Source organism: Ovis canadensis, chromosome 15, assembly GCF_042477335.2.
Source record: "Ovis canadensis isolate MfBH-ARS-UI-01 breed Bighorn chromosome 15, ARS-UI_OviCan_v2, whole genome shotgun sequence".
Taxonomy (NCBI): domain Eukaryota; kingdom Metazoa; phylum Chordata; class Mammalia; order Artiodactyla; family Bovidae; genus Ovis; species Ovis canadensis.
The window spans coordinates 41,887,577-41,899,177 of record NC_091259.1 but is presented as its reverse complement, the minus strand read 5'-3'; positions in this window follow the sequence as shown (position 1 = coordinate 41,899,177).

Sequence of the window (11,601 nt, the reverse complement as noted above, 5' to 3'; positions counted from 1 at the left end):
TCTACTCTTCAGCTGGTTTCCCAGGAATATGGTGCTCAGTTCTTGGGGTTACACTTTTTAAAGAGACACCACCAACCAAGTGTCCCTGTTAGCACGGTGTAAAGAATTTGCCTGCAATGCAGAAGACACGGGTTCGATCCTTGGGTCCAGAAGATTCCCTGAAAAAGGAAATAGCAACCCACTTCAGTATTCTTGCCTGGGAAATTCCATGGACAGAGGAGCCTCATGGGCTACAGCCCTACAGTCCGAGGGGTAGCAAAAGACCAGACTGAGCAACTAAACAACAACCAAGTGAAGTGCTTCCAGAGGACAACGAGGCCGGGGCAGAGCATCAAAAGCCTACAAATCATGTTTAATTTAAAAAAATCAAGGTCGGGTCTTTGGTGCACAGCAGTGAAGCCATAGGGGAATATAGTAGCTACTTTGAAATATTTGAAGGACTCAAAGGAAACGAGAAACAAAACCAGAATCAACTTAACGAAATCCAGAAGGGCTGAATTAAAGCCAGACAATAGAAGATTAAAAAAAAAAAAATCATCTCAACTGAAAGAAGGGCCCCTCCCCTGAGCCTGAGCGGTACCCCTAGTCCAATGGCCTGCCTTGGGCGGTAGACAGTTACCTCCAAAGAAAGCTTTCAAGTTAGAAAGCCTCGCTGGGATATTGTAGATGGGATTTAAGTAATTAGAGGAGGTCGGAGCCCATGTCTTACTGGGTTGCTTCCAAATCAGAGATACTATGAATCTGTGTTTCTTGTCTTCTCTCCCTTCTAGCCTTTCATATCCTTTCTACTGCACTATTTGAAAGATCTTCTTCAGCCATAACCCACAGTGTTGACCGATTCCATTCCCCTAACACTGCTCTCCAGCCCTGCTCCCGCCCTCCCTTCTTCCTTGTTGCCATCTTCCCTCGTCCCTCTTGAGGCTGACACAGTACAATGCTTCATGCTCTGCCCACAACTCCCCGCTGAAACTAGGTTATGTGAGAAAAAAAGAATAAGAAAAAAAAAAAAGGACAGAATAATAGGAACTGAAGACAGCATAGTGTGCCTGTTACGCTCTGCTGTGAAAACTCTAACACGTGCTGGCTTTGGGACACATGCAGACATTCATGGAACTGACTGAATCGGGTTCACGTGAATTAGCCTCAGCAGTGTCTCGTACACTGTTATCTTTCTGCATAACACTCAATGCTTGTAACAGATTCCATGTCTGTTTTCCAGGCTCTACAGCTACATTCCAAAGGCCAGACCATGACAGCTTGGCCTCTGCTGTATCCCCATGAAGGCACTCCATTGCTAGCAATTAAATAAATGAAGAATTTCTCTTGGGACTTCCCTGGTGGTCCAGTGGTTGAAAATCCACCTGCCAATTCAGGGGACACAGGTTCGACCCCTGGTCTGGGAACTAAGATCCCACATGCTACAGTGCAACTGAGCCCTGAGCTGCAACCGCTGAAGCCTGAGAGCCCTAGGATCTGTGCTCTGCAACAAGAGAAGCCACCAGAGTGAGAAGCCTGGGCACCTTAACTAGAAAATAGCCCCCACTGGTCATAACTAGAGAAATGCCATGTAGCAATGAAGACCCAGCACAGCCAAAAATTAAAAAAAAAAATTTTTTTTAAGAATTTCTCCTATCTTTCCCCTACATCTAGATTGATTAAGACTATGCTGATGAAAATCTTGCTTAAGAACAGAGTGCACAGAACTTGAGAGTTAATAGAAATGTCAGGAAACACCTGGCATAACCATCCCTACCCCCTCCACCCCCATTTGACAGATGAATAAATTAGGCCAGAGAGAGGAAATACTTGGGAAGTAGCAGAGCTGGAAACCCGAATGAACTCTTCTGGTTTCTGAGACACAGAGTGTCACAAGAATAGAAAACATGGTCTTGAAGCCACCTGAAACTGGGCTCCAATATGCCAAGTCTTCCTCTTACAAGTGCCATGATTTTGAGCAAGTTAATCAGGGTCTCCAAGCCTCTGTCTTTAGAAGTGAATGGGAAAGATGATACCTTCCACCACGTCACTAGCACACAGAGTATGCTCAGTAAGTGGGACCTTTGATAACTATTATCAAGTCCAGAGTTCTGTCCACCACAACAGGAGTCCCCCATACCCAGGGCCCGAGGTTCTGTGCCGTCCGCTGCCTGCTAACCAGGCCGCACAGCATGCATGAGCAGCTGGCGAGCAAGCGAAGCTTCATCTGCCGCTTCCCATCACTCCCATTACCTCCTGAACCACCTCTGCCACCCCAACCCCAACCTGTGAAAAATTTGTCTTCCATGAAACCAATCCCTGGGCCAAAAAGTTGGGGACCACTGCCATACAACACACAGGCACCTGGCTTTGTACCTGTGGGGAAAGCCACGCATCTGTGCTAAGTGGAGAAGAAGGTGGTGACACAGCAGCTCTGAGTGCCTGCTGTATGCTTTTCCATTCTTAATTTAAAGCGTGGAGGAGGGATTTCCCTGGCGGTCCAGTGGCTAAGACTCCGTTCTCCCAATGCAGGGGGCACAGATTCAACACCTGGTTGGGGAACTAAGCTCCTGCATGGGGCATAGAGTGGTCTAAAAAAAAGTTATTAAAAAAGTAATAAAACACAGAGGTGTGACATTCAAATGGTCAGAACAACTGTGATTCACACAGATGCCCTCTTTCAGCTGGGAGCACATGCCCAAGAAGGAAAATCCATTTCATTCAAGTTTAGTATCTTTTGTGAGTCTTGCCTTTGGATAGCTAACCTTTCCTCTCGATTCCCTACGACAGGGGGTTTCCCCAGTGGCTCCGCCCTGGGTTTGATCCCTGAGTCGGGAAGATCCCCTGAAGGAGGAATTCTCCTCCAGTATTCCAGTATTGCCTGGAAAATTCCATGGACGGAAGAGCCTGGCAGGCTACAGCATGTGGGGTCACAGAGTCAGACACAACAAGCGCACACACACCCTGTGTTAGGGCCACTCATGTAGAAAAAAACAGAGAATCATTAAGTATATACTGTGCTGCGCTATGCTTAGTCGCTCAGTCAGACTGACTGACTCTTTGTGACCCTGTGGACTGTAGCCTGCCAGGCACTTCTGTCCATGGAGATTCTCCAGGCAGGAATACTGGAGTGGGTTACCATGCCCTTCTCCAGGGGATCTTCCCAACCCAGGGATCGAACGCTGTTATTCTGCATTGCAGGCAGATTTTTACCATTTGAGCCACTGGAGAAGGCCATGACTACTGGAAGGGGTAGCCTATCCCTTATCCAGGGGATCTTCCTGACCCAGGAATCGAACTGGGGTCTCCTGCATTGCAGGTGGATTCTTTACCAGCTGAGCTACCAGGGAAGCCCAAGTATATACTGCTGCTGCTGCTGCTAAGTTGCTTCAGTCGTGTCCAACTCTGTGCGACTCCATAGATGGCAGCCCACCAGCCTCCCCCGTCCCTGGGATTCTCCAGGCAAGAACACTGGAGTAGGTTGCCATTTCCTTCTCCAGTTCATGAAAGTGAAAAGTGAAAGTGAAATCGCTCAGTTGTGCCCAACTCTTCGCGACCCCATGGACTGCAGCCCACCAGGCTTCTCTGTTCATAGGATTTTCCAGGCAAGAGTACTGGAGTGGGGTGCCATTGCCTTCTCCGATGCTACCTTCCAGCTATGCTGGGTGGTCCTTGAGGACACAGGGCAGGGAGCATGTCTAGGTCAGAGGTCCATCACTGAGGGAACTCAAGACCACAGGGTGTGTTGACAATGCCCCCTTTCCTTACAGCTTGCTTCCCTGCCTCCGGAACTGCTGCTTCTAATGTTCCCAGACCAGCACCTCACTTCCCTGGTGACAGAGACCCCTTCTCCTCTTTTGTGATGATGTTACCGCTGAGATGTCACACTCCAGAGGCCCTGTGACTAAGTTCCTCCCACGGAACCTCCCTGTTTCCTGCAGGCGGCACACACTCTGCCTTCCCAGCATTAACGCTTGGTCTACCCAGAATGTCTCATCCAACTGGAGACTGATCATTCGGTTTGCACAAGTGAGATAAATTCTGGAATTTGGCTGCTGACGTTTTGAGCCATTTATCTTCAGATTTTCATAACAGCTATCATCCTGGTGTGACACGGATAGACAAGACACAGGAGGTGCTTCCCAAGATAAATCAGCCTGAAGGAAATGAATGCAATAATTTTATCTTATTGGATCTATTTATTATACTGTTGGAGGAATTCAGAAGCTGAGAAGAGAAACGATCGAAGGGAGGTGAGGTTTATTAGTCAGGGTAGACACGGGGGGTGGGGTTCTTTCAGAGCAGTTCTTGGGAATGATCAAGAAGTAGAAATGGGTGGGAGGGAAAACAATCATGCTGATTAATATGGCAGGTGGAATCCCACGTAAGTTTTGTGGGTGTAACAGCCACAGAACTGAACTACAAGAATAGTGAACTGTGATAGTTCCACACGTGTTACTTTAGTTAAGTAGCAGTTACTGAGTTTCCAAAATCCCATGGTAATTCAAAAACACAGCACGACTTGGACACAGGATGAGCAGAGATAGCAGCCCAGACACAATCCCTGTGGGAGGAAAGAATTAAGATTTAGAGGAAAGAATTAAGATTTAAAGGACTTGGTCCAAGTCCCTCACTTCCCTTACCTCAGAAAGTTCCTGTTCCTTCAACGGCCACAAGACACTGCCCTTCCCCATCTGGCTTTGTCTCTTCTAACAGCTAAGAGACGTGTCCACCTCTTTGCTTTTTTCTAAGAATCACTATTTTTATTCTTTTAATTTTTGGTTGTGCTGCACATGGGCTTTCTCTAAGTGTGGGGAGCAGGGGCTACCCTCCAGTGGTGGCACACAGGCTCAGTAGTTACGGTTCATGGGCTTAGTTGCCCCAAGGTATGTGGTATCCTCCCAGACGAGGGATGGAACCCATGGCCCCTGCACTGGCAGGTGGATTCTTAACCACTGAGCCACCAGGGAAATCCCACTGCTTTTCTTGGGGTTGGGTATTTTTGCCACCTCTACTGCTTGGCACAGGTTGCTATTAATGGAAAGCAGTCTAATCGCCAAGCTTCTGATAGAGATAAACCTCTGTGGAACACACTGTAGGTTGGCTACTTCAACACTCATTTCAAATGCCCTCTTTCTGTGCCCTTACGTATTATGGAAGCTGAAAAGAATAAATACTTTTTTCAGCCTCCTTTGCAGCCAGTGGTGGGTCTTTCCAGCTCTGATCAATGAGACAGGAAGGCAAGTGTCCTGGGAAGCTTCTGGAAAACCTAGGCTTCCTTAAAGAAGGACAGACAGCACTGGCACCACCACATTCCCCTTCTCTCCACCTTGAACATGAACTTGATATGTGAGCTAAACAACTTTCTCACGACCACAGAGTAATAGTGTGGGGATCAAAGGCGAAACTGGAGAGGACAGTATAGTGGAAATGACCCTGGGTCTTCAACTGCCTAAACCAATGCCAGGAACCACTTTTCTCTGGGCTTCTTATTGTATGAAAAATATCATCACATATTTATGTAAGCTGATATTGATTTTTTTGTAAATTGAAAACAGACACTTCTAATGGGGCTACTTTCTTGATGTAATCATTTGCAACCAGTCTAGATCTGCACATAAATATGATTATGACATTACCATGCTCAAATTCCTCAGTAGCCTTCCCTTGCCCTTAGAATAAAGTCTAAGGATCTTAGCATGTATATAAGGTCCCTCGTAACCTTATCAAGTGCACCTACCAAGACATCTTATCTCCTTCAAACCACCTCTCATATTTCACTTGTGTAATTCTAAAACCCTTAATGCTTCCTATGAAAACCACACTTTCTTTGGCCTCTGTCACATTGCTTAGGTTTTCTCTGCCTAGAAGGTTCTCCCCACTTTTCTTTGCCTGTACTCTCTCTCTCTTTCTTTTATGGCTGTGCCAAGTTGAACACAGGATCTTAGTTCCCCACCAGGGATGGAACCCGTGTACCCTGCCGTGGAAGCCCGGGGTCTTAACCATTGGACCACGAGGGAAGTCCCTGTTCTCTATTATCCTTCAACGGATCCTAAACACTTAAGCATCACCTCCTCCAGGAAATGTTTCTCCACACTCCCAGGAGGGCTGGGTGGCCCTCTTCTCTATTACTAAAGCACCTGTACATATTTCTGTCATTGCCCTAAAGAGCTTCCCTGGTGGCTCAGAGGTTAAAGCATCTGCCTGCAATGCGGGAGATCTGGGTTCGATCCCTGGGTCGGGAAGATCCCCTGGAGAAGGAAATGGTAACCCACTCCAGTATTGTTGCCTGGAGAATCCCATGAACAGAGGAGCCAGCTAGGCTACAGTCCACGGGGTCGCAGAGTCCGGCACGACTGAGCAACTTCACTTTCACTTTCCTACTCCTATCAGAGATGAACTGAGTACAAATCTAACTTCTTCCCTAAAGAGTGAATTTGTCCGACAACAGGGCTTATGACTTTACTCTTCTTTACTTTAGTTAAGAAGATTTTTTCCTTTACTTTTTCTTCTTTCCAATTTCTTTACTTACTTTTTCTTTAATTTACTTTTTTACTTTACTCAACACAACCTTAATATTTAACACAGAGATGTTATCGTGTTTCAGACGTACATATATGCACACATATACATATATGCTCCTGAGTGGGCACATTTTTGTCTCAAATATTCATTCATTCATTCATTCATTTTTATGAAAGAAAAGAAGAAAAGCCTCAGTAATCCAAAAGTCCTAAGTCATGAAGATAGAAATCTGAAGAAAAACAGCCAAATAGAAATCTCTTTACAGTGTTGTAAACACAACAATGTGTTCACCTGCTTGAGGAAAGAGATGGTTCCAAAGATAAATGAACAATCATTGCCATACAGTCACCATTGAGCTAAGCTTAAGGATAATATGGACTTACAAGTTTAAGGGCAGAGAACTGAGTTGAGGGGGAGCAGGGAGGGTATGGGAAGGAGGTAGTAAATGCACCAATGAAAAGAGCCGGTTTTTAAAAGTTGTTCTCATCCAGGTATCATTAGAATATGATGCTATACTACCCCAGCGGACTGGCAGAGTGCCCTTCTGTCTTTGCAGCAAAAAGTTGTTACGTCTTTTCTTTCCAATTTCTTCACTTTCTTCTTCTGTCTATAACCTACATCTTCAAGAATGTTTAGCCCACTTTGAGAAAGCAGAATTTTGGCTTAATTCTCTGCCCCTGTTACTAGTATTTTCATTTTCCTCTGCTCTGGCCACTGACATTGTAAAATGGGCAGCCTCTACTATGGTGACCATCATCCCCCCTTTTGCTCATTATTCCCCTGCAACAGGGCTGTGGTCCCACTGCATTATTGGAAATGTGTGTGTTCTCTGAGATCAAATTCAATCATCAAATTCCTCTTGGTCTGCAATCTCCTTTTCTTCTCTGTTGCATCTTAACACCCACGATCACACCCATGATCGCCTCTCCTCCTCACTTTCTTCAAACCCTCTACTTCTGAGCTTTGACGACTTGACAGTAACCCTATTCCCCAATCAGTCGTTCTTTGACTTAAAAAAGATACATTTATTTGGTTGCACCAGGTCTTAGCATGCTTTAGTTGTAGCATGCAAGTCCTTAGTTGCGGCATATGGGATCTAGTTCCCTGACCAAGGATGGAACCTAGGTACCCTGCATTGGGAGGGCAGCATTTTACCCACTGGACAACCAGGGAAGTCCCTGACTTTTTCATAGGCTTTCTTTCTTCCCCCATCCCTTAGACATGGGCATTCTCCATATAGATAAATGAATGTCTTTGTCAGAGGAACACCTACCCCTCGATGTGAACTCCAGAAAAACGATAGGGGGACATGACAGAGGCAACCAGTTTGAAAATTTGTCAGAGAAGGTTTTAAAATCCATTGATAACTCCCAGACAACAGAGTGAATATTTTGAGTTTACAAGAGAAGGTCCCAGCTCCTGAGCCTGACATCAGTGAAGCTATAATCTACATTTGCAACCTTATCTCTCACTTTTTTCCTCCAGAACACTGCTGAAGAATGAACATTCTTTAAACACCTTTCTTTTTTATAAATTCAAATTTCATTATTTGCTCAATGTGGGAAATATCTATATCACAGAATTGAGGAAAATCAACTTTGTTTTATGCAAACTATATAAGGCCAACCAAATCATGTTTGATAAAATGAACAATTTTAAATTAGAAGCCAATATATCATGTCTTTCTCCCAAAGAAACCCTGGATATATAATAACTTTCACTTTGTCTTTTATTAACAATATTTGGGCATATTAATTTTGTCTTTTTTCATGTTATTTTTAAAGCAACAACAGAGATAAGAAAATATTCCTTACTCTTGAAAATATTTTTGGCATGATCTTAGCTGCTAAGTTTTGTCTGATTCTTTTGCAACCCCATGGATATAGCCCACCAGGCTCCTTTGTCCATGGGATTTCCCAAGCAAGAACACTGGAGTGGGTTGCCATTTTCTTCTTCACATCAAACATCTCTGATCAAACAGATGAGCACACAAAACTTTCATTCATGGATAATACCATCTGCCCCAGGCCCAAATATTCTCTACTCTTCAACAATATAACACACCTTGAACTTGCCCATCCTTATGTTTGGTTCATATCACCCTCCTTGTCTGAAATACTTTTCCCACTTATTTTTCATCTATGTAAACCTTGCCCACTGTTCAAGGTCCCATGTGAGTTTTGCTTTTTTTGAAACCTCCCCTCCTTATTACATATTGGGTATTTAGTGTTTTCTGAATTATTTTTAAATGACCTCTTGCCCAGCAACTCTTAAAGTGACATGAGGATGGGAGGCATCTTATGCTTCTCTGTACCCCCACCTCCATAAGCCTAACTTCAAACATTTGACGGAGGCAATGTCCGGTAAATCGTTTCCGAGAGATTTATTTCATGTCACACAGTTGTGTTGGAAGCTCAGGCTTGAAATCAGACCTAGATTAGAACCTCAGCTCTGAATGCTAGTGAAATAACTTCGAGGAAGTCCTTACGTCCTCCAAATCTTGGTTTTCTTATCTGTGAAATTAGAAAATTACCAGTACTGACTCAGGATGGTGTTGTGATCTAAGTGAGACCAGGAATGCACTGTGCTTAGCAAAGGGTTTGGTCCATGATACAGTTTTCAATAAAAATCACTGATGACAATGATGAAGAGGATGATAATTCTTCAGATATAGACCAGACCTGGATCAATGCCAAAGTCAAATGGATAGCTTTTATTGACACTGTGTCTTCTCTGAGGGAAGTTCACTCACAGAAGAGTATTTTCTTGTTGTATGTGACACGGAGAGAGATGCCATCATGTCCCACCTAGGCTGTGGCAACTAAGCAACAGAGCTTTAAGTAATGTTTTATACAGTTCCTTCCTAGGGTTGGCTCTCCCACATCTGTTGCTAAGCACTCAGACAGAGTGACAGCCCATCAGCCCTACACTGGGGTGATCTGGAAACAAAAGCAGAGGGTACCTGGCAGCTGCTTTGCAATAATTTAATCAAATGGCAGTGCTCCAGGAGGCTGTTAATCAAAGTGAGAGGTACAGGCTGTCATACTGTAGGGTCAGCAATCTGAAGGATGCCAAGCCTGTCTTTAAATTCCCTTCCTGCGTTAGACGTGAATTAGGCTGCTCTCCAGCTTTCATTCCAAAGATAGTAAATCTGTGGTTGGAAATCTCTGCACTTTAATGATATCCATGTTTGAGAGGTGACTCCTCGAAACTCTGGACTGTGGTTTCAGTTAAGAGTTCAACACAGACAGTGGTTTCTCATGAGAGAAGAAGGGGCCTCTGCGTAGTAGAGTCCCGTTTACTTGTGTTCCATCTCTGAGACTCCACAGTACAATGACCCTTCTTGGAAAACCAGACTCAGTTTGACTGGGGCAGGGGATAATTGGGCAGACAAAACAGAAAATTACTGAATGAGTAATTTAAGAACAGATGGAAACAATAGCACAGATAACACAGGGACAATCCAGACAACACACACATAACTCATAACATTTTGGAAGCAGTTAGTAGCATTTGAACAGGACCAGGAAAACTTTCAAAGCATAGAGACCATCAATATACTGAAACACCTTACCACGTCTCACATTTCACAGCTAGCATGTTTAAATACACACTCAGTAAAGCTATTAACATGGATGGCTACAACGCTGTTAACTGATATTTTGTCCAGATGGGATTCTCCCTGGGGAAACCAAATCAGAAAACAAAATAGTCAGCCAATAGGAAACAATTCTCAGAATGACCGTGTGTTCTGTAGAGCTAAACTGTTAGGGACCTCAAGCTCTGGAGAAAAGAGCGTGGGTGATTTCTTTGAGGGTTCCACAATATAGGTTATTAACTCATGTTCCAAGGAGACAGAGAAGGGAGACCAGGAAACTTTCTCAACAGACTTCCATAGTTTTCCTATGGGCTGTTTAACTGGTTTCCACATATTTTCTTATTTATGGTCAAATGATCCTCTCCCATCTGTATATATAAGAGATATACCTTGAAGACTTCCATCTTTCTAAGCAAGTTTTACCCTGTTTCAGCATGCCTTTGCTGAGGAATGAAGAAAGTCTGAGAGTTAGAGACATTTGCTTAGTAGCAGCTTCTGCAGCCCTAAGCATAAAGTGGAAAAAAGTAAAGTGAAAGTATTAGTCTCTCAGTCGAGTCCGACTCTTTGAGACCCCATGGACTGCAGCCCTCCAGGCTGCTCTGTCCATGGAATTCTACAGGCAAGAATATTGGAGTAGGTTGTCATTCCCTTGTCCAGGGGATCTTCCTGACCCAAGGATTGAACCTGGGTCCCCTGCATTGCAGGAGGATTCTTTACCATCTGAGCCACCAGGGAATCCATCAAACAGACTGACAAGGCAGTAACCTGGGAGAACTTCCACTTTTTCTGAGAGGGAAAGCACTGACTCAGATTCCCCTGCTAGCGCAGGTCATACAGGGACACTGTGCGACACCTTAGCAGGCCAGAAGCTGGGTGATCGATGCCTAGTCACCAGGGAAATCTGTGCACATGTTACTGAAAATTCATCCCCACCCCCAACCTTTCCAGCTATAACATCAGACAAACTGTATTTGCTGCTATGCCTGGTTACAGCCTCTCTGCTGTGTAAGAGACCAACACTGTTGTAGAAAAGGTCAGCTCGCAGTTATCTTTTTTTTCCCCTTGTTTTGGTCCTGCCATGCAGCATATGGGATCATAGGTTCCCCAACCAGGGACTGAACCCATGCCCCCTGCATTGGAAGGCATAATTACTGGATGGCCAGGGAAGCCCCAGCTCACAATTATGAACATGAATTTTAAAGTTTATTTATTTATTTTGGGGGCTGTGCCTTAGTTGACATGTGGAATCTAGTTCCCTGACAAGGGGTTGAACCCAGGCGTCCTGCATTGGGAGTGTGGAGTCTTAGCCACTGGACTGGCAGGGAAGTCCCCTGTACGTGATTTTTTTTTTTTTAATGTGTGGTAGTAAAACAAAATTTACCTGCTCAGATTGCTCTCCCTTAAACACATACCTGCAGACAACCAGGGGAGGAAGAGACAGGAGGGAGCGCAGGATGAAAACATTACAAGATCTACGTGGAAGGCAAACTGAGGACCGGAAT